Source organism: Erinaceus europaeus, chromosome 4, assembly GCF_950295315.1.
Source record: "Erinaceus europaeus chromosome 4, mEriEur2.1, whole genome shotgun sequence".
Taxonomy (NCBI): domain Eukaryota; kingdom Metazoa; phylum Chordata; class Mammalia; order Eulipotyphla; family Erinaceidae; genus Erinaceus; species Erinaceus europaeus.
The window spans coordinates 16,624,882-16,651,846 of NC_080165.1; the positions used below are offsets into that span (position 1 = coordinate 16,624,882).

Here is a 26,965-nt window from a genome sequence, read left to right on the forward strand (position 1 = left end):
GCAAGTGCTCTCTAGGTTGGAGAGAACTCGACTGGAGGCAACCTAGGCTGCTGCGTGGGAGAGGGATCAGGAACTCGTGCCGAGCTAATGTCGCAGGAGAGAGACTCTGGGACTCTAGGAGCTGGAAGGCAATCCCAAGTGTGTTTAATCAGAAGAGCAGGTGTATTTATACTCACCACGTAGGGTGGAAACAGGATGTGACGTAGAGAGGGTGGAGTGAAAAGAGAGTACAAACTAGTGGTGGAAAATAGGGTGTGACTAGGAGAGAGGGCGGAGCAAAAAGAGAGTACAAACCAGTGAAATTAAAGCAGTGCCCTGCAGACAGGGTGGTTCTCAGGTAAACAGTGATTATGTAAATAGACCGAAGCATTAAGCAGGGGGAAGCTGGCGCCCTGCCCAACACTGGACTACCTAAATAGAGTTTTTAATGGGGTTTAGGCATAAATGGCAAAACCAGAAATAGAAATATATCTGGGGGATAACAGTAGGGATAAGAACTCAGGAAGCCCCCCTGGAAAAATGACTTTATACAAGAGACAAGAAGGAAAAGGAATCCACAGGTCCTGGTTTTAGAGAAAAGGAAACTAAGTTTAGTTCTAGGTATTTGATATCCTTTACTGGGGGGGGGGGTGAAAGAAGCTATAGAAATCACAATCAGGTGTGCATCATGTCTTGGTAATTTACAAAGGATTGCTTTTAATACCACAGGCACATAAAAAATCTTTAAAGCAACAGCTTTACATAGACATTATCTGCTACACAGCATCTCCCCAGCAGCAGAGGCTGTGGCCCTATGTCCTCCAGCACAGAGCAGTTCTCCAGGGGCAGGGAGTGCCAGGGACTACCAGTGCTTGCCGGCAGGACCTCAGACATCTCTGCCCACTGCCCTTAACATACTCTTCCCTGGCCTAATACATCACCTTGCACACAGAGCAGAGAGTATAGCACAGGCCTGGTACCCTGGGGCCCACTGCATGTTGGAGAGAGAAGTATGAACAGATCAACACACACACAGCTATGACCACAAGCACATCTGGATTTGCTGGGGCAGCTGAGACTATGCGGTAGCATTTGTTAATTCTGCACCAGCACCATGAATACTTTTTCTGAGTCTGACAGTGCTTGGACTCAGAAGACATTTCGCAATAAGCCTTGCCCAAGACAGGAAGTGGGAGTCCAGAGGGCCGGGTGGGACTGAGCAGGTGCTCAGCAGACCATCGTGAGACAGAGCTGTGCGCACCATCATAGCCAGAGGTTTGATGAGTCTCCCCAGTTCCCCAACAGGCAGGAAGTCCTGGCTGCCCTCTGCCTTCCTCAGAGGCCTTCATGTTGATGGGAGCAGCTCCAGATAGATCCAGAGCACAATAAGAGAGAACCCCGATTATACTTCTCATTTACCCAGGTTCCATTTCACTCTGGAATCTATATTCCTAGTAGGCAAATCCTCACTCATGTCTCTGATGTTCTTTTTTCATTTTCTTTTACGTTTGCTTGATTTGCACTGTGTATAGCACTTGAAATCTCTGGAGATGGGGTTTGTTTTTTTCTCCTTGCTTTGATTTCTGTTGGGTTCTACTCCCTCTGGGTGGTGTGTTTGTTTCTCTGCTCATGCAAGTTTTAGTTATGAGCTCAAATTGATTGCATCTCTACTGTGGGAATCCAGGGAAGTTTCTGTGGGAGGATCTGAAGGGGGACCTCAAAGCCTCAGGCATATTATTCTCCTTCCACCAGATCTGCAGTAGAGAATACTTCCTGTTGCTCCAGCTCACCTGTCCCCTCCATGTTACCCTCCTAGGTCCTGGCTTCCAGTTATCACTGACCAGGTGAGATGCAGCCACATTTGCCACTCAGGATAATAGCACATCCAGTAGAGTCCCCCCTGCTTATTTCAAACCTCCTATATTTTTAAGCTAAATTATTATGTGCATACAGATTTGTCTTTTTAATTTTTAAAATCTTTTTATTATTGGATAGGAGCAGAGAGAAATTGAGGAGGGAGAGAGAGGAAGAGAGACCTGCAGACGTTTTCACCACTCGTGAAGTTCTTCCCCCTGCAGGTGGGGAGTAGGGGCTTGAACCTGTGTCCTTGTGAACTGTGATGTGTGAGCTTAAACAAGTGTGCCACTGTCTAGCCCCAAATTTGTCATTTTTATGGTACCCATTGATATCATCTTTTCATTTTTTTTCCAGGTAGTTGATAGAAGGTGAGACAGTTAGGTATAATCCTGACTACCAGGGAGGTGACGAAAAGGAGCCATTATCTGTGGTGTCTAGTGATAGGCAGTGGGCACCAGACTTCCTGGACCCAGAGCCTTCCTCTTGCCTTCAGGTCCAATGGTGTCCCTCTTCCCAGGGAAAAGCATCAGCCCCCAGGGCTCACCCACCCACACAGCCACCTGTGAGCTGTGTTTACAAACCGCCTGTCTTCTGGAAATAAATCTCTGCTCTTTTCCCAGGAAATATAGTCTATAAATCACTGTGACATTTGAGATGAGTATCTCCTCCCCCGCTCCTCCTCTTCTCCTCTCTAGTAGCCCCCCACCCCCATGCTCTCTGCAATGTCTGGGTGGGGGGGGTAGTGGAGAGGGAGGCTGGAGGCCAGCCCAGCTCCTGGAGATGCAGTGAACACAGTCAGAGGGGAAATCGGGGGCATCTTCAAACATCAGCATTGTCACCAGGAAATGATCCAGTACTTCCAGTGGGAAAGGCTCACTCTACACAGTGTTAGGCCCTTGAGTAGCTCCAGCTTCATTTTCTGGGCATAGAATGCTACTGATGTCAGGGGTAATTTTCACTTGTCAACTTGGCTTAGTTAAGGAACACAGCTCTTTGGTCTCATACCAGCCTGGGGCTCCTGTGAAGGTATTGTTTAGGTGTAATTGACATTTAAATCTGTGGACTTGGAGTCAAGCAGATTACCCTCCATTATGTGAGGTACCTCAGCCAATCAAAAACTGAAAGTCTTAAGAGAAATAATTGAAGTTCCTGAAGAGGAAGGAATTCTGCCTGCAGATTGACTGTCTTGGGACTCATGATGGGTATAATGGCTGCTGTTGGAATTTCCAGCCTTCTGACCAGTTATGCAGACTTTAGACTATCTAACCCCTAGAATCATGAAAGCCACTACCTGTAAAACCAGTCACTCCCTCCTATTCCCCTGGAAACACAGCATTCCCTTCCACTATAGCTTTGGATTAGCACACAAGTAACTCATCTACAAATAACCACTTTTTAAAAATATATATGTTACATGAAAATGTTATGGTATATACTCATGGAATACTGTACTGTAACTTAAAATATCTGTACAAATTGGGTAAGTCTGGAAGTGGTTATGCTAATTGAAATAGATTGACAGGTAAAAGATAACTACAGATGGTTTCATTCATGCAGAATATAGCTCAATGACACACATGAACTTGCAACAAAAAAAATAAATAAGTGACCAAACTGTCTCTCAGACTTTGTGAAATGTTGGGTGGTTATGATATGGGCACAGAAGTTTTGTGGTCAGTGTGGCGACTTATATACACACAGTGAGTGTGAATCTCTATCCCTGAAATCACAATTTTGCAAACCACTGTTAAATCATTGATAATCAAATATGGCTCAAAACATGCAGGAGATAATTTCAAATGTAAACAATTAGATAATTTCCAGGAATGGTGTGGTATGGGAACTCATTCAAGGCCAAGGGAAAATCAAAACCATAGGAAAGAGCTCTTGATGTGCTCTCTGCCTTGGATGCCCTTCAAATTCTCCATCACAGCCTGTTAGCACACTCTCACTAAGATGCTGTTGTCTGACTCCTGCTTTATGCTCTTGAATTAACTCACCCCTCTCTCATGTGCCATATGCTTGTTGGCTAAAGGAATTTAGGTGTTTCTTCAGAAGAAATGTGGAAACCAATGCTTGACACAAAGCAGGTGCCTGATTCCTCTTGGAATTGATGCACATGGATGAGCTGTGGTTGTTAGCGGTTTAGTGATGACTTTGAAGTCACGGAGCTCATGGTCTAGCATGGTCTCCCAGATGCAGCTCCACCACTCACACTAAGTGCTGACCAGAGAAGGAGAGTAACACGTGGGTGGCTATATGCTCAAACAATACAGAATCTGTCCACTGGAGAAAATGGGAAAGGTCGTAATATGAAAACATGAATTACCTGACTGACTTCATTATAGATATTCACCAAGAAAGGGCACTATGTTATTTCAAAAATAGTTGCTTTGAGAGAAGCCAGAAGAAGATGGCAGAGTACGAGGAACCCGTGTGCAGAAAGGGCAAAGATGATGGAAATCTAAAGGTATTGCTCTGTCCACCGAGCAAAAATTAAAGCCTCTGGAGATACCTGAAGACATTCCTCAAAGCAGAAAACAAATTAAAGACAGCATGTAGTGGGGTGTGTGTACCTGTAGCATGAGTGTCATATTTGCACGAATGACAGAATAAAGGCAGCATATTGGTCAGTTTGATAAATAATACTTGGAGACGGGGTTAATTCAAACCAAAGGGTTGTGATTTTCTGATTGACTAACAAAGTAAAATCTAGCACCATGATGTATGTATAAAACCTGCCTAAGATAAAACAGTTACAAAGATAAAAAAAAAAAAAAGAAAATTTGAAGAAAGTTCAAGTGCAAATATCCCAGGAGAAATTCAGGTAGAAAGAAAACACACCTAACAGCCATGCTTTGCAGCTAGGTGGATATTAGAGCACTGACATTTGGAAGAGATGTAAAAGGAGAATCCGTAATCATGTTTAGGCTACAGTTTCACATTGAAGATTCTTAGTAACTATGTACCTACTAAGAATGATGGTCCATATTCCCAGAGGGATAAAGAGTAGGGATGGGGCATGGAACTCCCGTAGTGGGAATTGTATGGAGCTGTACCTTTCTTCTCCCACAATATTGTCAATCATTATTAAATCACTAATAAAAAACTTTAAAAATAAAATAAATACGTACCTACAAACACAGAAATAACTTTCAAAGAGTAGGTATTGCAGGAGACAAAGGGAAAAAGAGGCAAAATGCATTCTTAGCAGAATCATTCACCATGGCCCTCTCATTCCAGGACAGAGCAAGTAGGCAAAGCAGTGGCAAGAGATAGAATTAGAGGAAGTGAAAGATTAGACAGACCCAGTGGATGCATACTGAACTCTGGTTTCTGGAAACTAAGTGCACATTTTTTTTTTTGCCTCCAGGGTTATCCCTGGGGCTCAATGCCTGCACTACGAATCCACTGCTTCTGAAGGCTATTTTCCCCCTTTTGTTGCCCTTGTTGTAATTATTGTTGTTGTTGTTGTTGGGTAGGACAGAGAGAAATCGGGAATGGATGGGAAGATGGAGAGGGGGAGAGAAAGACAACTGCCGACCTGTTTCACTGCTTGTGAAGTGACCCCCTTGCAGGTGGGGAGCCGGGGCCTGAACCAGGATCCTTACTTTGATCCTTGCACTTCGCCCCATGTGCACTTAACCCGCTGCGCTACCACCCACCCCCCTGCACATTTTGTTGTTGAAAGGACATGAAATATCTCCCAAACTGATCACAAAAGACACTAGAAAGAGAATCTCATTAATTCCAGAGCATATGTACTCAGTAATTTTTTTTCCTTCCTGATTATCACTGGGAATTGGTGCCTTCACAATGAATCCAATGCTCCTGGAGGCAATTTTATTTTACTTTTTTTATTTGATAGAAAAGAGAGAAATTGGGGGGAGGAGAGATATACAAGGAGACCTAGAGATACCTGCAGTACTTGCTTCACCACTTGTGAAGCTTCCCCCTGTATGTGAGGAGCAGGGGCTTGAACCCAGGTCCATGTGCAAACATGGTAATGTGTACATTTACCCAGATGGGCTACCACTCATGCCCCCACTTAGTATTCTCTTAACACAAACAATGAAATGATATTAGATCTTTGACAAAATGCAAAGACTGATCCACCCAGCACGATGTTAAGCAACTTTTGGAAGAAAAACAAAATACAGAATGAAATTACAGCATTGGATAATAATGATGAAAATGAGTGGCTTCCAGAAGCATGGCTATGGAGTAGAAGCCATTTAAGATGGCACTCCTGATAAATTAGAGACAAAAAATGAAAAAGCAACTGAAAACTCAACACAAGACAAACAGGATTTCTTCAGAAACTCACTAAGCTATATAACCACCAAGTTGCAAATGCAATCCTGATTTCATCTTGAACTCCCAGGACAGACAGCCTGGCCAGTGTGCCCCAGAACCCCACCTCTCCAGAGCCCTACCCAACTAAGAAAAGGTAGAAACAGGCTGGGGTTATGGATCAACTTGTCAATATCTATATACAGCAAAGAAGTAATTACAGAAGCCAATAATTAAAGAAGCCATAAAGAATTTTGGTCCATGTTCCCAATATTCTCAGAGGTTGTAAATCTTAGAAGAAGATGACCAGAGGGCTCTGAACTCTAATTCCATCAAGACCTGAAGAAAGGAGAAAAAAAAAAACAACAAACAAACACTCAGACATAGTAGCTGTGACTTAGAAAGGAAGAGAAGACAGGACCATAGAAAAAATGGGCCAATCTATATAAATATAGATAGACAGTTAAAGAAATAATAGTCAATCCAGGGGCCAGGTGGTCATGGTGCAACTGGTTAAGTGTTCACATTACAGTGCACAAGGACCTAGGTTCAAACCCTTGGGCCCCACCTGCAAGGGGGAAATCTTCATGAGTGGTCAAACAGGGCTGCAAGTGTCCCTCTATCCATCTACCTATCTCCATAACTTCCCTTCCCAGTTTCTCTTTATCTCTATCCAGTAATAAAAAATATTAAAAATTTAGTCAATCCATATCTATGATCTTGGGAGAATGGGAGGAATTGGGACACAGAACTCTGGTGGTGGAAAAGGGATGGAACTATGCCCCTCCTACCTTATAATTTTATAAGTCAATATTAAATCACTAAAATTTAAAAATAATAATTATACTGAAAACAAAAAGCAAAAGAATCAATAGAATATTGCCAGGCATAGAGGAATAATTTTAGACTTAAACTAAATGAATATCAATACATTATATAAAAATAGATGACTCAATATAAAAAATAGAATGTAAAAAAAATAAATAAAGTTAAAATAGTTAAAAAAAAAAGTAGGGGGAAAAAGCACTAGTAAATTAAATAGCCCCTTTATACACACTCCAAATACGATTGTTAGACAAACTAAGAGAAAGAGCTGGAGTTGGCAGAGAGAAAGGTCAAACATAGAATTGGAAATGGCAAAGGGCAAACAGCCATAAAAAAACAGAAGACTTTATTTTACAATGACATCACTTTGTAGAATTACATCCAAATAAAGTGCGAAGTCAAAGAGAAACAAATGCTATTGTGGAAAAATGCAAAGGACCAAAGTAAACCCCCTTAAAAAAGAGACTCTGAACAGGATTGTTGCCTCTGAAGTAGGCAGCTGGATCCTATCACTTCTCAGGAAAAAACCTAACCAGGTGTCGATGAGATCAATTAAGAGCACTCTATCTAACTCATTCAAAGATGGAAGGCTTCTAAATTCTTCCCACAAAGCAAGAAAAACCTCCCTGCCTTACAGAGCTTTAATTTAAAAACCACAGAACTGACTAATCTCACTTATGACGACAGATACACAAATCTTTGGAAAGACATTATTAAGGATAAATGAAACAAATAGTATATTACAAAGTAATATATCATGACCAAGTGTTTATTATACCAGTATTACAAAAAAAAGGTGATTCAGAATTAGAAAATATATTAATATAATCCATCACATGAATAGAGCTAAGCGGAAGATCATCTGATCATTCCCAAAACAAGATTTTTTAGATATAATTAAACTCATTCATGCTAGAAACACTCCATAAAATAGCAATTGTTATATCCAAAATATAGCATGTCTGGGGTGGTGAAAGTCCAGTGTCCATTTTTCTGAAGACAAAAAGAAAGTGGGGCTTCCTGTGTCTCTCAGACCATTTAGAATTGTACAGAAAATATCAAGCAATGCAATTAAACAAAGAAAGCACCACAGGATATGTATGGGAGAGAAGGGGGAAATAAAATCATTCCTGTTGCTGATGATAAAATTGTGTATCTTGAAAATAGCGTTATAGCAAAGGAAATACTGTCATAAAAAGAGAAGGAGGAGAAAAAGGAGGTGCAAGAAGAGGAGGAGAGAAGGAAAGGAAAGAGAAGGGGCATGTGCTGAAGAAGTGTAAAGTAAAACCAACGTTTTTACAGATCAGGGAGTCTGTGTTCTTCGGACAAAGAGTAATGATACCTATTCCTCCTAGTAAATGCAACGAAAACTTTGGATATTCCACACAAAACGACCCAATGTAGTGTCTAATAGGTGGCAAAGAGAAGGCTGGAAGCAGGGACCCCAGGATGGCAGAGTTCCCTGGGTATTTTTTATTATCTGTACACTCTGTCCCTTTATATCCTAGACTGGTAACTGCAGAAACAATCAGTCTGAAAAATATAACCACAAAGTCTCCACGGGCAGCGTTCCCCATCCAAGGACAAGGAAAGGGGTAGCTTTGCAAGAGAGAGAATATACAAACCAAAAAGAACATTACCCCATGGATAAGAGAGATGCATCTGTGGCCCCACCCACTTTCAGGACAGCAGGGACCCTCAGAAGCCCTCTGAACTCTGCTGGGCTGGGCCAGTTACCCACAGTGGAGTCAAGGAGGGCCTCTAGATGAGACTCTATGTGGCGGGGATTCCCATCTTGTTGGCAGAAATCAAGGGTTTTCTCCCCTTTGTGATGTGTGCATGTGTGTGTGTGTGGGGGGGGGGGGGCAGGTTCCAGTGAATCCCAACTTCTACTTCTTTTGCTTTTCAACTTCAATATCACTTTATTGAAGAAGTGTTGATTTTCTGGATTGCTGTTACAGGGCTAATAGTCCACTTCCTTTATCCTCTTCCACAAAGGACTCTAGGTTCTCAGTAACCTCTTTTCAGCTTCAGAAATCTTTGGAAAACAATGACAAAGCCTGGGCAGGATAGTTCTTCTCTTTTCCACTCCCCTCTCCCTTCCCAAGCCTTTAAGAAGGGAAACAGAGAGTGTGTCACTGGCAGACCAACCCTGAAAAGGGTGGCAAAAGGAATCTTTTTCTAAATGGAAAGGACAGTCATATAAGGAACCTGGAATTATTAAGCAAGAAGTATAATGAGTGTAGTGGAAAAATAAAGTTCAATGTGGTCTGGGAGGTGGCACAGTAGATAATAAGTAATAATAGATAATACATAATAAAATAAAATTAAATTTAATTTTAAAAAGAGATAAAGAAAAAAGAATAATAAGGTTCAATGTAACAGGCTTTCTTTCTCTTAACTCACAAATTGCACTGAGTGTTAGAAGCAATGGTCATAACACTGTCTAGTAAGGTTCTAAGTAAATATTGAGGAAATATGAAAGACAATTGTATTATAAACTGGGAATGGGGAAAAGTTCTTAAGGATAGTAAGGTGATTATACTTCCATATATTGGTAACTAGAAATGGTAACTCCTGCGAACTGTGATGTTATGTACATACATGAAAGAATGCACTTAAAACACTGGTGGGGGGGAGCAGGCAGGGTAGTGACACTCTTGGTTGAGCACATCTGTGACCTTGAGCAAGGACCCAGATTGGAGACCCTACTTCTCACCTGCAGGGGAGACACTTTACAAGCAGAAAAGCAGATCTGCAGGTGTCTATGTCTCTGTATACCCCATCCTCTCTATTTCTTTCTGTCCTATCCAATACAAATTAAAATGGCTGCAGGGAGCGGTGCAGTGGATTTGTAGCTGGCACCAAGCTCCAGTGAGAATCCTGGTGACAACAAAAACAAAACAAACTTGCTTAGTCATGGTCACATCCAGGTTTGAGCCTTGTTCTCACTGCACTGAAAGGTGCTTTTGTGCTGTCATCTCTGTCTCTCTCTCTCTTTTCTCTCTTACTCTCTTTCTCTGTCTCTGTGTGTGTGTGTGTCTCTCTCTGTGTGTGTGTGTGTGTATTTCTATCTGAAAAAGTAGGCCTGAAGCAGTGAAGTCTCAGTTATAACCTAAATAAATAAATAAATAATAAAATAAAATAAAATAAAACAGCAAGCTAACTTATCAAACAAACAAAATAATCCTACAGCAGATAGGGCCAGCAAAATAACTCTCTTGGATTGTGTGTTTGCTTTGTCACATGTGTTGCACTGAAGGAAGCTTTGGTGTCTTTCCATCTTTGCCCGACTTTCTCTGTTTGAATCAGTCTCTGCAGAATAGTAAATTCTTGGTGATAACAAAAACAAACAAAAAACACTGTAGATAAATCCAAATGGAATTTTTTAAATGTTAAAAAAAAAAACCTGTAGGATGACCAACAAGTAAAAAATTAGAGAGCACACACAGAAGATCTAAAATGACAGATGTCAGCTCTCACATGTCAATAATCACATTAGTGGGTGGGTGGGGGATAGCACAGTGGTTATGCACAAAGACTGACTTTTCTGCAAAAAAGCTTCCAATTCCCAGTTCAGTCTCTTATAGCACCATAAGTCAGAGCTGAGCAGTGTGCTCTGATATCTGCTCCTTTCTGACTTTCTGTATTTCTCTCACTCATTAACTTAAAACAAATATATATTTAAGACCTTAAAATTCACACTAGTATAAAATCACCTGAATAAGATTTTCTAAAATACAGAAATTGATAGAGTAGATTAAAAAGGCTGGCCATATTGTCTACAAGAAACTCACTTCAAACACAATAGTACAGTCAGATTCCAAGTAAAAATGGGGCAAAGGATGTATCATGACTACATGAATCAAAGGAAAACAGGCAAAGTTAAATTAATACAGATGAAGTCAACTTCAAAGCAAAGAAAATTATCAGAGACAGAGAGAGATTACAAAAGGATATTAGGATCAATCCACTAAGAAGAAATAGGAACCCTACATTTCTACGCAGCCAACCACAGAGCTACAACATATAAGAGGCAGAAGATCATAGCACAGCAGGGGAAATCGAGGATCCACAAATCCACAACAGAATGAAAGGCTGTCACTCCTTTTTTAAAAAAATATTTTATTTATTTATTAATGAGAAAGGAGGAGAGAGAGAGAAAGAACCAGACATCACTCTGGTACATGTGCTGCCAGGGATTGAACTCAAGACCTCATGCTTGGGAGCTCAATGCTTTATCCACTGTACCACCTCCTGGACCACTGTCACACCTTTTTCTTGATATTTAGTCAAAGTTAGCAAAAAATTAAAAGAACCGAGCAATAGCACCAACCAAAGGAACATGACTGACAGCAGAATGCTCTGTGCATCCACAGAAATCAGAACACCACAGACATGGGCCAAGTTAGAACATGTCCTCAACTAATCTTAATCTACTTAAAAGCTGGGGAGATAGCATAATGGTTATTCAAAAAGACATTCACACCTGGGACCTCAAAGGTCCAGCTTCAACCTCTTGTACCACTATAGACCAGGGCTGAGCAGTGTTCCGGAAGAATAAATAAATAGATTAATTAATTAATTAATAATGCTGTTGGTGATGATGACAATACTAATAACTATAACAACAGTAATCATAATACATTTAAGAAGTGCTGTGTTCTCTGGCCACAGTGAAGTCAAAGCAAAAATAATAGAATGATGATAGGAAGATCTTTGAATGCCTGGGGGAATGCAACAACACACTTGCAAATAATGCACTTTATACAGAAGAAAATAATTCACTCTTTACCAGTGGTCAAGAAGAAGAAGGAGGAGGAGGAGGAGAAGGAGAAGGAGAAGGAGAAGGAGAAGGAGAAGGAGAAGGAGAAGGAGAAGGAGAAGGAGAAGGAGAAGGAGAAGAAGAAGAAGAAGAAGAAGAAGAAGAAGAAGAAGAAGAAGAAGAAGAAGGAGAAGAAGCAATACCTAGGGAAATAAATAAATACATTGACCTAAGTGTAGATAAAGACATAACTGAAAGAAGAGTGTTGGAAGAGACATTACCATCCCCGATTAGAAAAGAGGAAGTCTCCCATGACTATGTTCCCACCTACAGAATCAAAATACAAGGGAATCAGATGAACTCATGATAAGCAAAAATAAAGAGAGAAGATAGAGTGGAATTAAGGAAATTAGAATGTAGTAAAGATGTCAGTTTGATGCAAAATGATAGGCTTAATGCTGTGTGCATTGATCACAGCAATATTTTTTGTAGATATGGACATAATTGTTCTAAAATCAATATGAACAATCAACTAAAATAGCTAAAGCCATTGTGAGAAAGAAGAAAACGGAGCCAGGTGGTAGTGCACCTGTTTACGCATCACATTACAGTGTGCAAGAACTGGGGTCCAAGCTCCTGATCCCCACTGGCAGGGGGAAAGCTTCACCAGTGAAGTAGTGCTACGTGTTTCTCTCTGTCCCTTTCCCTCTTTATCTCCCTCTCCTCTCTCAATTTCTGTCTGTATCCAATAATAAAATAAAAAGAAGAAGAAAACAGCAGGCTTTAAAAACAGATACCCAAATCTCATCTGTTATATTCTTGCCTTTAGGTTCCTGATTATTAAACGATTTGTTCTTCTTTATATCCGAATGCTTTTTCAAATAAGTTGCAAATGCTACCACCAAGATAATCTGACTTCCTCGAGCAGATGACCTCACCAACATACTTGGAGCCCCACTTCTCTAGACCCTTGCCCCACTAAGGTAAGAGAGAAATATACTGGGATATGAACCGGCCTTCCATGCTCAGCAATTACAGAAGACAGACCTCCCACCTTCTGCACCCCATACTGATCCTGGGTCCATGCTCTTAGAGGGATAAATAATAGGAAAGCTATCAAGGGAGGGGTTGGGATAGGGAACTCTGGTGGTAGAAATTGTGTGGAATTGTACCCCTCTTGTCCTATGGTCTTCTCAATATATTTTATTTTATAAATAAATTGTAAAAAGATATTAGAGAATAAATCATTTGTAAAGTAAAAAATATATAAATACAAAATTAGTTGTAACTACATATATGAAACTTTGCATTTTAGCCCTTTCCCAGTACAGTTCAATAGAACAAAGTACATTTATGTTGTTGTGTAACTAAGGGGAGAAGTGACATCTTTACTACATTTTCATCTTGTAAAACTGAAACTCTATCTCCATTAAACACTCACTCCTCAGTTTTTCCTCCCTGTTACAGAAAATCACTATTTGAGTTCCAGTTTAGAAATCTCATGTACATAAAGCATGTGTGATAGTGTGGGGTTACCCCCACATCTAATACCTGCCCCAGCATTTTCTCTCCTGTGTATTTATGCTCACAGGAAACCTTATATGTGAATGTTGAAACTGCTGATGCTGTCCCAAACTAGAAACAATCTAGAAAGCTTTCAGTTAGTGGGTTATGTTTTTTTAAAAAAGAATTTGGGTGTATTCTTCCTTATTCCATGGACTATTACCCTGAAATAAAAAAGGGACAAATTCTTTACGTACACAGCAAACCTGGAGTGAGCTCTAGGAAATTACGTAAGTGGAAAGAACTGGTCTCCACTGGTGGCATGTGTGATGTTTATGATGTATCAATGACTTGTCAGCACTACAGAAATGGAAAAAAGTGGCTGGAAGTGCTGGGGATCAAGACTCAGTGGTGTGTCTATAACAGGTCACCTGAGGATGCCTTGTCATGGATTAATGTTCTCTTTACTATTGACCCTGGTTGGTACATTATATGGTTTCATGTCTACGTTGTGTATGTTATGTACTAGGTCGTCATGGGGGGCAGTTTGGAGGGAAACTTAGAAAAAGGTCTAGGAGATTTCTCTTTATTATTTCTCAAAGTTGTATGAGAATCTATGTTTATTTCAAAATGAAATTCAGAAAGAAAAAGTAAAAAAAGACAAAGGGAAAGAACCGCTAAGTTCAGCTAATATTAACCCGTTGCTGTGAACAGGTCATACTCTTCTTGCCAGGAAACAACAAATATTTGTTATCTAACAGTTTTTTGAAGTGTCCAAAATCATCATGGCCAAGCCAGGTAGTCTGCCTTTGTCGGGGTTCCTCGGGGGGAATGAGCTCGCTAAAGGGGTCTTCCAGCATACGGTGGCAGTGGATGATACACAAACCTCTTTAGGGTCCCATTGGGAGAAACGGAGCATTTTATTGATGCAGTTACAAGTTTATAAAGGGGTAGCTGTGCAGGGGAAGTAGCCAGCTGGCCAATGAGGTCAATATCTCCTTATAAGGAAAAGAGAGCAGGGCAATGAGAAGGTGATGCAGGAACAGGGAAATAGAAATATAAGGAAGGCGAAGCCCACGAGCAAGGGGAGGGGTGGGTGATGCGGTGAGGCTAATAGGAAGGTTGGAATTCCCCTGTGTACTCTGGCCTCTGGCCACATCTTGCTTGACCACAAGGCTGGCATGCCAAGGGGAGACGGACAGATGAGCTTCCGGGAGGGGGAGGTGTCAGCCATCCATGCTCAAACACACATCAGACCCACATGCCTCCCTTGCCCACAAGAGTGCAGGTAGGCTGAATCTTTCAGACTGTATTGGTATTACAGCATCCACTTCCAAATTCATTCACCTGGCTACTGGCAGACCTCACTCCCACTTGGCAAGTTATATGTCAATTTCACGCTATATGATTCTCTCTGTAGGATAACCTAGACATGGCAGCTGGCTTCCATCAGAGCAACTGAGTGAGAGCTTCAGAGAAAGTGCTTATGGTGGACTGCAAAAGCTTTCAGTTACTTAATCCTGGAAGAAGTGACTTTCATTTCTTTTATTCATTAGAAGCAAGTCACCAGGCCCAATTCACAGTCAAGAGAGACAGACCATAAAAGGAAGGGTGGACAAGTGGGAACTCTCTTTAAAGATGTCCCAAACAAACTTAAAGAAAGTTATATCATAGACAGGAAGGCATAAATTAACCTATGCTACTAGGCTGTTGCATGTGTTTAAAATGATCACAATAATCCTTGGATCTAGCTGCCTTCCTTATTTTTATCATTATGGAGGACATCTTGGCAAGAATGGTGAGGACTAGCTATCTGAACACTGATGGAGAAATATTAGGAAAGCACTAGCATACAAGATGCTGAGACAGGTCTCTGTGAATAGAGACTAAAAGACCAACAATCTGACAGAAAGATAAGAAATACGGGCAAACAGTATACATGAATAATTCAATGAAGACAAAATTAAAAATGGCCTTTAAACATGTGAAATGATGCTCTATCACACATAAAGTAAGAGAAATGCAGATTAAAGCAACACCAAGATATCCCTGCTCATCCATCAGTGGCAAGATTAAAAACTTGACAATGTATAGATGGGAAATTCATGAAGGAGAAAATACAGGAAACCATGATTCCTGTGAATAAAAATAGCTCAAGCCTGAAGGAGAGGTGTTTGACAATGTCCAATAGGATTGGACATAGGCCTTCCCTTTTAAATCTGATGATGTTACTTCTAGGAGTCTATCCCAAAGGTATAGTGAGGCCAGTGTGGAGAGAAGACCAACTAAGTCTGGGTGGATTTACTTGATGTCAAAAGGAGCTAAGCTCCAGGCTTTCTCTTTTATTTTGTTTTAATTTACTTTTTAAATTTTATTTTATTTTATTATTAGATAGAGATGGAGACAGATTGAAAGGGAAGGGGAAGACATGCATGGAGCGAGACAGAGACACCTGCAGTCCAGTCTTACCATTTGTGAAGCTTCCCTCTGCAGGTGGGGAACCAGGGCCTTAAATTCAGGTCCTTGTGCACTGTAATGGGTGTGCATAACCAGGTGCACCACTGCCTGGCTCTGTCCAGGCTTTCTCTATTCACACCTCCATCATAGCCTGGAAGGATCTAGAATAATCATGTGATCTTGGTATTTGTGGGGTTATTTTTTTGCTTGTCCATTTTAACAGTAAGATAGCTATATTTTTTAAATTTATTTATTATTGAACAGAGACAGAGAGAAATTGAAAGGATAGAGGGAGAAGTAAAGAGGAAGAGAGACAGAGAGACACCTGCAGTCTTTCTTCATCACTTTTGAAACTTGCCCCCTGCAGATAGGACCAGAGGCTGGAGCCTGGGTCCTTGCACACCACAAGCAATGTGTGCTCTTAACCAGGTGTGCCACCACTTGGATTCCCTTAACAATAAGATATTTGGTGCCGGGCTAGCTTCACAGGCAGGAGACCAGGACCTCAAGGCGGCATGGTAATACAATTCTTTATTCATGCGGACACCCCAGAGTCAGGTGTGAGTGCAGCACATTAAGCTACATGGACCACAATGGCCACAGTGGCCGCCTCCCACTCTGCAAGCCAGCCCTTCTCCAGGTCGGGACACGGGAGAGAAAAAAGAGTGAAACCAGGAACAGAAGTGGGTTCTGTGGGATAAAAACAGGAAGTGGCAAGTCAGGAACAGAGATGGCTAGGAAAGGGGGTGGAGAGAGGCAAAAGGCATGCTGGGAAAGTGGAAGTGTCCTTAGCAACTGTTGCGATGGTTTTAACTGGTGGGAATTAGCAATATCCTGAGGGAATAACCTGCTGGGGAGACCTTTAGTCATTTCTAAAACAAAGCAGAAGATTGGTATGTAAATAATAATACTTGCATGGAAATATGGTGGTTTGTGGGCTCTGCCAGTGTTCAACCACATCTGCACAATTTCCCAACAATTTGGGGCTTTTTTTTTTTCTTAAAGAAGGCAACAGAAATTTAATAAGCATATATTATGTCCCACAAAATCTGGGCTGTCCCAGTATCTTTAAAATTCCAAGATTATTGGGAAAAAAAATGTCAACTTAGTTGCAAAGATCACCCATAATGCCCAGGCTGAAAGTCTCTAAAGATTCCTAGAAAAATGGATCATTCTCATTGTGTGATAAGTACACATGATGAATGAATTCAGAAAGAAGGAAAGTGTTGTAGCTAGTAGGGACAAATCAAGAGCTTCTGAGACAGCATGTGACACATTGTGACTTGCCCCTTCCTCTTGGCCGAATTTCAAGGTTTAACATAAGTGGCTCATGGTAGATTGTCATTTATTATTATGTCTGAGCCACTGCTTCTTTGTGTGCATGTCTCACATTCCTTTTGGATCCATTAATGAACATTTGAGTTGTTCCCATCATTTGGTTATTGCAGATAGATAAGCTGTGATCTTTCATGTACACATTTTTATTTGCTATGATAAAAAAATGTAACTAGATCCTGGTGATGGTTACACACCTTGATCAATGTGCCTAACACCACCAGACTGCGTACTGTAAAATGTTACAATGGTCAACTGCATGGCATAACACAGCTTATTATTTTTACCACCAGGGTTATTACTACTGGTACGCCATATAATTTTTTTCTTCTAGATAAAGTTTGAGAAAGATGGAGGGAGGAGAGAAAGGGAGAGAGACAGAAAAGGAAAGACATCACAGCATGGTCCCACAAACTGTGAAGCTTTTCCTGTGCAGGTGTTTTGATGTGGTAGCCAGGGATTTGAACCTGGGTCCTCCTTGTGCATGGTAAAGTGTACTCCCTGCCAGCCCTCATTACTTTTTTTTTTTTTTTACATCCTATAAAAAGAATGAACTAAAAAGCACTCGGAGGTTGAAGTGTACTTGAAGAGGTTCTTATAGCCACAGATGGGGGAAATTTTAGCATCATTTAACTAATTAACTTTAATGGATAAAACACAGTGAGTATATTTAAACCCTAGAGTTTGTTAGAAGTGAAAAACTGGCTACTGTTGTACAGTGTTAGGTTGCTTACCAATCATTTTGAAAACTAGTCACTAAAAAAGACAGATTCAGTATTTCTTTTTGCAATCCATCCAAGCTTTATTTCTGGGTAAATGGGTCACTAGAATCGGGGGGTCCTCTTTTATTTAGATAATGTAGCTGTTAAATTAAGAATTGAAGTTAGAATTGCAGTGACCTTATTTCCAATCTTTCATGTGTAAATAGTCTTAAAATAGTCATCAGGAAAACTAGACATCAGCAGATCCCAGGTGTCCCTGACAGAACCCAGCCCAGCATATGAAATCCTCCTGCCAAAAATGAAGATAGAATCTGATCAAGTCTCAAAAACTAACTCCTCATTTGTAGAAGACTTGGGGCCAGTGAAATACATTTTATCACTAGAACCCAGGCTGTGGAGCTATCTGGGAAAAACTACACTACAAAGGAAAGAGCATGAATTTAGGAGGCACTTGGATTAAATTTTAAAAAGATTTTTGTTTTGTTTCTTAAGACATGCCCACCATTTTTTTTCCTTATTGGGGGATCAGTGTTTCACAGCCCAATGGGAGTAAAATACAGTAATTTGTGCATGTGCAACATTTCTCAGTTTCCCACATAACAATCTAACCCACCCCAAGGTCCTCCTCTGCCATCCTGTTCCGGGACCTGAATCCTCAACCCAACCCTCCCTCAACCTTTGATACCAACTCCAGTGTAGGTTCTGTGTTGTATCTACCCATTTCTAAAGTACAGATGTTAGTTCAATTCAGATTTAGACTGATAAAAAATAGCTGGCAAAATTTAAACACCTTATTGGATACTACATCATTTTGCTGTCATGCTAATAAATGAACCTCTAACTTTGCTTTGGTGCTTCAGCGAGGACTTTGGGAGGTGCAGAGACAGAGTGTGAGGAAGACTTAGCTGGCTTTCCAGTGATGCCTGGATATCTGCACTTGGGTGCATGTAGGCATTAATCTATGCATGCATGTACAACTGTGTGCATGTGTGTTCATGCACATGTGATTCTTTATAGGTCTGCATTGATGTGTATATATGAATCTATTTTGAATATCATATCTATTATCTGTCCCTCATGCATCTTTTTTTTTTTGCCTCCAGGGTTATTGCTGGGGCTCAGTGCCTGTACTACAAATCCACTGCTCCTGGAGGCCATTTTTCACTTTTTTTTTGTTGCCCTTGTTGTCTATTGTTGTTGTTATTATTATTGTTGTTGTTATTTCTGTCATTTTTATTGGATAGGACAGAGAGAAATGAAGAGAGGAGGGGAAGACAGAGAGGGGGAGAGAAAGATAGACACCTGCAGACCTGCTTCACTGCTTGTGAAGCGACTCCCTTGTAGGTGGGTAGCTGGGGTCTTGAACCAGGATCCTTCCGCTGGTCCTTGCCCTTCACACCACCTGTGATTAACCCACTGTACTACAGCCCAGCGCCACCTCATACATCTTTTGTCTACCTATCTGTCACCTATCTGTCAACCATCAGCCAGAATAGCAGAGTCTATAGAAACTAGAAAGGATCAGAGACAACAATGTACTTCCTTCCAGCCAGAGGATGAGGACTCAGGAATGCAAGGTGTCAGGGGCTGGAGGAGCCCTGTGGGAGTCAATTATCTTACCCGCCCCCCGCCCCCCCACTTCAGGAAGCAGGTGTGTGCAGCTCAAGTCAGCACCTGCTGTTGACAGGGGCAGCTGCTGATCTGGCAGTGAGGAGAGACACTGGGGGTGGACTGTCTGATGAGATGGCTCTCAGCAGATGAAAAGCACACCTGGCCCTCGCATTTGGGGAGCAGGCAAGACGTGTCACAGAGCTCTTCCCTTGTGGAGTGTGGATGCAGAATATCTGGAGTGGAGGATGAATGAATAGTCTGTCTTCCTCCTCTGGTGGCAGAGGGTAGGTTCTTGCCACAGTCAGAAGACACGACCAGTGGTGTTGGACCGTGCGCACCGCAGTGTGGCACAGGTGGCACAAGTGCTGGCCTGGCTGGCAGGCTTTGAATAAAGCAGTGCAGACCCAGCAGTATGATCACTACCTAGTGTTAGAAAGCAAACATTATAGGATCTGGGTGGTGGAGTATTTGGTAGAGCTCACACATTACAGTATTTAGGGCCCCAGATTGATGCCTCTGGTCTCCACTCCCAGAGGGAAATCTTCATGAGCTCTGAAACAGGGCTGCAGTTTTTTTTTTTTTTTTTTTTTTGGTCTATTTCTCTTCTATCTCCTCTCTTCCTCTCAATTTCTTTTTCTCTCTCCTAAATAAATAAGTATATTAAAAAAGAAAGAAAGCATTATGAAACATCTCCTTGTTCATATATAATTTCTTCTGTCTCTCCTCTCTGCCCTTTTGCCTTATCTCCAGACACTAAGGAAAATGGAGCCAGCCGTGAATACCTTCTGGGGAAAAGTTATCAGTGGATGCCATTAATGGACAGATCACAAGGCCCCAATGATCCGTTCTGTGACAAGACACTTTACATCAGCCAAAGGACCACATTGCTGTTACCTGTCTTCTCTTGACTGACTCACCACACTTTATAAATCCTAAACCCCAGTCTGAGAGTCAGCTGATTTTTAAAAAAAATTATTTACTTAAATAATTTCTTTGTTTATTTACTGGATAGAGACAAAGATACATTGAGAGTGGGGAGAAAGGGAGAGAGAAAGAGACACCTGCAGCTCTGCTTTACTGAAGAGATTTCCTCTTGCAGATGAGGACAAGGGGTTTGAACCCAGATCCTTGATCATTGTAGTATGTCTGCTCAATTAGGTGCAACATCACATGGCCCTAGGAAGATTTTTTTTTTTAAGGAAAACTGATTTTTTAAATCTTGAGACTTAGGAAATCAAGAATTGTAATACTATATGTTAGGGGCCATGATGAAAGTAAGTATAATAAATTCCTCTCTAATTTCCTGAGGCGTCAGTTAATTTTCTAGAAGTGGTTACTAATTTCTTTTCAAATTTTATTAGTGATGTAATATTGATTTATAAAATTATAAGATAACAGGGGTATGACTCCTCACCACTCCCTCCACTGGTAGCTATAGTAGTTCTCCCAAAGTTGCAGATATGGATTGACTTATTTCTGTAACTATCTATATTTGTCTATCTTTGCTCATTTATTCCATGGTCCTGTATTCTCTACTTTTCTAAGTTACACCTATTACTACTTCCAAATGCCCTCCACTTTTCACTGTTCTCTCTCTGTGTCCTAATGGAGTTCAGAACCCTCTGGCCATCTTCCCCTAACATTTTGCCCCCCTCTGGGAATATAGCCCAAAATCCTGTATGGGGTACAGAAGGTGGGAGTTCTGGCTTCTGTAATTGCTTCTCTGCTGGATGTGGGCCTTAGCAGGTGAATTCATACCTCCATTCTGTTTCTGTGTTTCCATAGTGGGGTAGGGCTCTGGAGAAGTGAGGTTCTAGGACATTTGGTGAGATCATCTTTCCAAGGACATCAGGATGGAATCATGTTAGCATCTGCAACTCAGTAGCTGAAATTTGGCAAGATATACAGCAGAAGAAAATAACTAATGAGTAGGAACCAAAAAGTAGGAGCAAAGCAGACGAGAATAAGGACTTTAGGGTAGAAAAAAAGCTAGGAAGTCAATTTTATGTATGTTCCTTGGGGGCCCATGACTTCCATGGCTTTTGCTTGAGTTTCTGATACCTCATATGGAGCAGGACAAAAACATTGTCTGGGAAGATGATGTCAGAGTTGAGAATAGGGCCAGAAAGCTGGATCAAGGAGGAGAGTAGCTTCCAGTCTTGAAGATAATCTATGAATAAAATGAACTATTTACCCCATCCACCTGACCCATGGCCCATACATATTCATATTTAACAGAGGAGTTTATATAATCTCTGATTCTCAGTCCGTCTTAGTGCACACCCCATGGTCACAGCTGGGAACATTCTAGGCTGCACTCATGTCAGGACCAGTCTTCAACTGGCAGGGTAGGCTGACTCAGCCTCCTTTCAAATAGTGGGAGAGTCTCTACTATTGCTAGTAAGCTTATTTATTTATTTTTTTGAGACTTGAGTCTTCTCAGGTTTACTAACACCTAATTAAATCTGTTTTTCTAGGGACTCTGTTTTATTACTGGTGGAAATGAAAAGTAGTGCAGTCCCTGTGGAAGACTGTGTAGAGAGTCCTCAAATGAAAATGAAGCCGTGTGATCCAGCAACAACGCCCTTGGATAGACAAACACTGAGGACAAACACACCCTACACTCATAGCTGCGTTCACAAGTTCACAATAGCCAAGGAGTGGACACCATCTGAATGCTCATTAACAGGTGACTAGAAAGAAAAGTCATGTGGCATATACTTCATGGAATACTGCTTCGCAGTAAAAAAGATGAGGGTGTGTACTTTGGAATGAAATGGATGGAACTGGAGGTGATAAAGCTTTGAAGCACAGGTAAAGAGTTGTAAAATTACTACCAGATGTCTTCACTATGTGGAATCTCAGAACTAAAACACATGAACTCGCAAAACCAACCATCAAAAAAACCCAAACAGAGGAAAACAAGCTGTCTCTGAGACTTTGTGAGAACTATGATGGTTATTACTGGGACACAGAACTTTGGTACCGGGTGCTGTGTGGAGCTGTAAATCCTGTAATGTTAAAAACATGTAGCCCACTATTAATCACACACTAAAAAAATACGACTTGGAGTAGAATAACATTTTTAAAAATCTGCTTTATTTTCTCAATAGTTTTTGACTGTTAATTAGTCTTCTGCAGGACAAACACTAAAAACCTTGGAACTCAGTTACGTAAAGGGTCTTGAACTCTGTGGTTGCAGCCCTGACGTTCTGGAGGGCCGGGTGTCGACTTTGGATTTCAGAACTCGTTCATGTGGTTGCTACACTAGAAGTGGGCTTCATGGTGTCTGCTCTCTGCCACCCTTCACTTCTCATTCTCCCTCCATGCCCTCAGTCGACATGTGTGCTGATTCCTCACACTCCAGGGAACCTAATCTTCTGGAAATAGATTGTTATTGCTCAAGCCTCCCTCCCCTGAAGCATTGTCAGTGTCTGAACCTCCGGTGAATCAGACCTTTTATAAACAGTTTCACATTTTTGTTGCAGGGTCTGCAGTCAGAGGAGCAGAAGAAAGAAGGAGCAGTCCTACAGGGTCAGAGCCCAAGGCCCCCTACTTCTAGCATCTGGTGCATGAAAAACCTGTCTAGGTCCCTGTAGCCTGCAGCCTGCATTCCCAGTAAGTTCTTTCTAGATAATGTTACTGAGTGCTCAGTACTCCCCTGAGTGTTTTCTATGACTTTTTGGTGCAGTCTATAACTGCCCTGGAAGCTGGGTACTTCTGACTTCTCTAGTTATCATTTCATTTTCATTTTCTTGCTCGTTTCCACCTTTGAAAGCATCTTCTTCATTATCACCCTCTGCTTCATCAGTACCATCTGTTTCTCCATCATTATTTAATTATATATTTTCATCCTCATCTCATTATTGTTTTTTGTCCAGGATGCACAGTTCAAATACAGTTCTAGGTTCTTGCCCCCAAGCTGCACTCTGGGAGCCCAAGGTTCCTGTGCAAGTATGGGCACACATGTGTGGACCCAGGCATCTACAGAGACCTTGTAAATTCTTATTTCTTGGACCCTCAAATGCAGTATGATGAAGATGGGATCAGCTTGTTTCTCAAGGTTGTTGAGTGAAGGGCTGCATATAAAGGCCTCCAAAGAGCTGGTTGACAAGTGCATATGCAGGATGCTCTACTTTTTATTCCCAGCAAATGCTGGTTCCCTTGAATTCCAACCGGTTTCTCTCATCCGCTGTCCAGCTCTGACTCAGGGTTATAAACTGTGGAGCAGGAGAACACTGGGATGACAGCCCCGTCCATCACCCATCCTGGCATCATCCCTGGGGATAGCTTGTCTCTCTCCATCTTTTCCTGGGATCTAACCACATGGAAGAGCAATCTGGCCTTAAGACTGTCCAACAAGACAACGTCCGGACCCCAGGGCACTGTGTGTGCACTACCCCTTCCAGAGAGGACAAAGCATCCTAAGCCTGCCAGCAGGTCCAGAACAAAGCTAAGTGGAGCTTGCTGAAGCTTCTCAAACAGAACCTGTATGTTGCAACCATGCTGACAGGTCTGGCAAGCATATGGGTGCCAAACTTGGCAGGAGTTTGCAAAGCCAAAGTGGTTGCCTACATGAGAGGTCCCATTCACCAGGGGGCAGGATTCTGCAAGCCACAAGCAGGATAGTCATCTACTTTAGTGACCCAAGCATCAGAGAGTGTCTGTACAGGTCTACAGGGACTGGACAAGGTGGCAATGAGCATGCAGAGGGGTCAAAGGAAGAGAACAAATTGCACTCCAGTAGGATTTGCTGTATTTTATTTCCTTTTTTTCCCCCTGCTAACATCCCCTTGGGTAACTTATACTTCAGTGTTCCTTCTTCTGTACATGGGTTAAAATACTTGTATCTCAGATGGTGTTAAAAGTAGAATATGGGCGGTAGCGCAGAGGGTTAAGAGGCTTAAGGATCCAGGTTCAAGCCCTGGCTCCCCACCTGCAGGAAAGTCGATTCACAGGTGGTAAAACAGGTCTGCAGGTGTCTATCTTTCTCTCTCCCTCTCTGTCTTCCCCTCCTATCTTCATTTCTCTCTGTCCTATCCAACAATGATGACATCAACAACAACAATAATAACTACAACAATGAAACAACAAGGGCAACAAAAGAGAATAAATAGTTTTAAAAAAGTAGAATGCATGCTTCATCTTTCTCTTTTTTGCCAGCTGGTGGATCTTATTGTACATAAGTGGATCCCTCTGGTGATCTCATGCTGACTTCAGACTTCTCTGGGCCCCCGATGTGTGGATGCCACTTGGGAGAACTTAGAGCATTCTGGGTACATGAAAAGCATTTGGTCTCAAATTTGAGTAATCAGCCCAGAGCAGATATACTGAGCTCCTATTGTGCTGGGGACTTGACAGGGACTCAGGTAAGGATTCAGCTAGAGATGGGGAGGAGAGAGAGTGGTCAGATAGGTAGATGTATGGATAATCTCTTGTGCATGCTATCAACTGGAAAAAGAGAGACCAAGATGGGAAAAAGATAACCTGAGAGTATGGCTCAAACTGCCAATGCCCAGGTCTAACAGAGAAGCAATTAAAGAAGCCAGACCTTCCACCTTCTGCACCTCATAAAGAATTTTGGTCTATACTCCCAGTAGGGGAGAAAATATAAGGGAAAGATGGCAGAGGCCTCTGGACTCCAAGCCCATTAGGACCCAGAGAGAGAAGAAAAAAGGAAGCACATTTAGAAGTTGTTATGGGTGTAGGTGTAACTTACAAAGGAAAAGAAGGGGGCCAGGTGGTGGCGCACCTGGTTAAGCACACATTACAGTGCACAAGGACCCAGAGCCTTTGGTCCCCACCTGCAGGAGGGGAAGCTTTACAAGTGGTGAAGCAGGTCTGCAGGTGTCTCTCTGTCTCTCTCCCTTTTTTATCTCCCCCACCCCCTCGATCTCTGGCTATCTCTATCCAATAAATAAAGATAATAAAAAAGTAAAAAAAGAAAGGAAAAGAAGGTGGGACTTTGGGGGAAAATGGAAAAACATATGTAAATACAGACAGATAATTATAGAAATAACAGTCAACCCATATTTGTGCCCTTAGAGAACTACTGTACCTTCCTATGGAGGCAACGGGGACACAGAGCCATTGGTTATGGGAATGGTGTGGAATTATACTTCTGTTATCTTACAATTTTGTAAATCAGTATTCAGCCACTAATAAATTTTTTTAAAAATTTTTTAAAAAAGCAGTGAAATGGTGTGATGAATGGGCTCAGGGGTTTTAAAGTTGTATCCAGTCCTACAATTAATGACTTATTGAGTTAACCATTATTGAGTCCTGGGAAATCCCTTTAACTGCATTAAGATTTAATTGTGGGGGGGGGGGGGAGAAGGGCCTAGTGCTTATGATGCAAGATCACCGAGAGAACTGCAGTTAACGTGAAACATACCAAACAGGGAACTGAGCCTTTTCTACCGGACCAGCACAGGGTGACAGACCAACTGGGTGGTGTCATTATAAAGTTGATGGTGGTGAGAGAGTGGTGATGGCAGCAGGCTTAGGGATGGTCATGGTGATAGTGCTGATGGCAGTGGTGAAGACAGAGGTGACTGTGGTGGGGATGATGATGGCAGTGTTGACAGTGATGAGAGGTGAGGAGACTGATGAGAACAAACATCTGTCAGCAAGTGCAGCCCACCCCCAGGAAATGTGTACGTTGTCTCCAACACTTCCAGAATGCTAGTCTGTTTTACTTTATAATGTGGAAAGCGGGATGCATTGGATCGACCTTCTCGTGGTGCATCCCGTGAGTACCCATTTATTGGGGAAACTGACGATCCTTCCTAGCCGACTGAATCCACATGGATCCCAGTCACTTTCAAAGCCAGCAACAAGCAGACATCAGGCTCAACCTGACGCTGTTGACTGGCTATGGAAGAAGGGCAAACGCTAGAAGAAGAAGAATGTGGAAAGCCTTTCTTCTTCTCCTCTTCCTTCTTCTTCCTCCTCCTCCTCCTTGTCCTCCTCCTCCTCCTCCTCCTCCTTCTTCTTTTTGCACTTGCCCATGCTAATGTTATTTTGAGTGTAAAATACTTCACATGATGCCAAACATCTTGGTGAGAACCTAAAATGCATTCAAACATTGAAACACACTCAGACATCCAAATGTAGTGATATTTAGACCACAAAGTACAAGTCTATGCAGCAGTGATATATATATTTTTTTTCTTCTTCTTCTTCCAGTTTTCATTCTGTCATATGGCAATGGGCAAACTCGGGCGCTGTAATAATAGCTATCAAGAGGTATGAATTTGTACTAGACACTTGAAAAGAATTCAAAGAGAATGGCATATTGTTGCTGGATTCTGATAAATTAAGAAAAAATGCAGGCAGGCGGCCGCTTTTGCATCAAGCTAAGTGGCTGTTGGAGAAAGGTAAAGCACGTCAGCTTGGCGCATAGTGCCTTTTCTGCACAGAATCTTAGGTGTGATATGGTCTAAAAATAGCCATGCTCTGTGCTAGGCTGTCTGGGGAATAGCTGTTGGACTCTCAGCTGTTGCAGTTACAAAAAGCAATATGCTTGTTGGAAAGGTATTAGTCTGAAGTTTTGTTCTGCCAGTGTTGCTTCAAATTGTCTCTCCTGGAACAAACAGTGCCTGCCATGCCCCATTCC

General features: G+C 41.7%; 1 long non-coding RNA gene across 1 annotated transcript; it reads left to right on the top strand.

The window, feature by feature from the left end:
* Positions 1 to 13,638: 13,638 nt before the first annotated feature.
* On the top strand, positions 13,639 to 21,916 carry LOC132538256 (uncharacterized). The gene is made up of 3 exons (XR_009549658.1): positions 13,639 to 13,701; positions 20,098 to 20,621; positions 21,825 to 21,916. It is a non-coding gene; the product is annotated as an uncharacterized LOC132538256 (long non-coding RNA).
* The last annotated feature ends 5,049 nt before the right edge of the window (positions 21,917 to 26,965 follow it).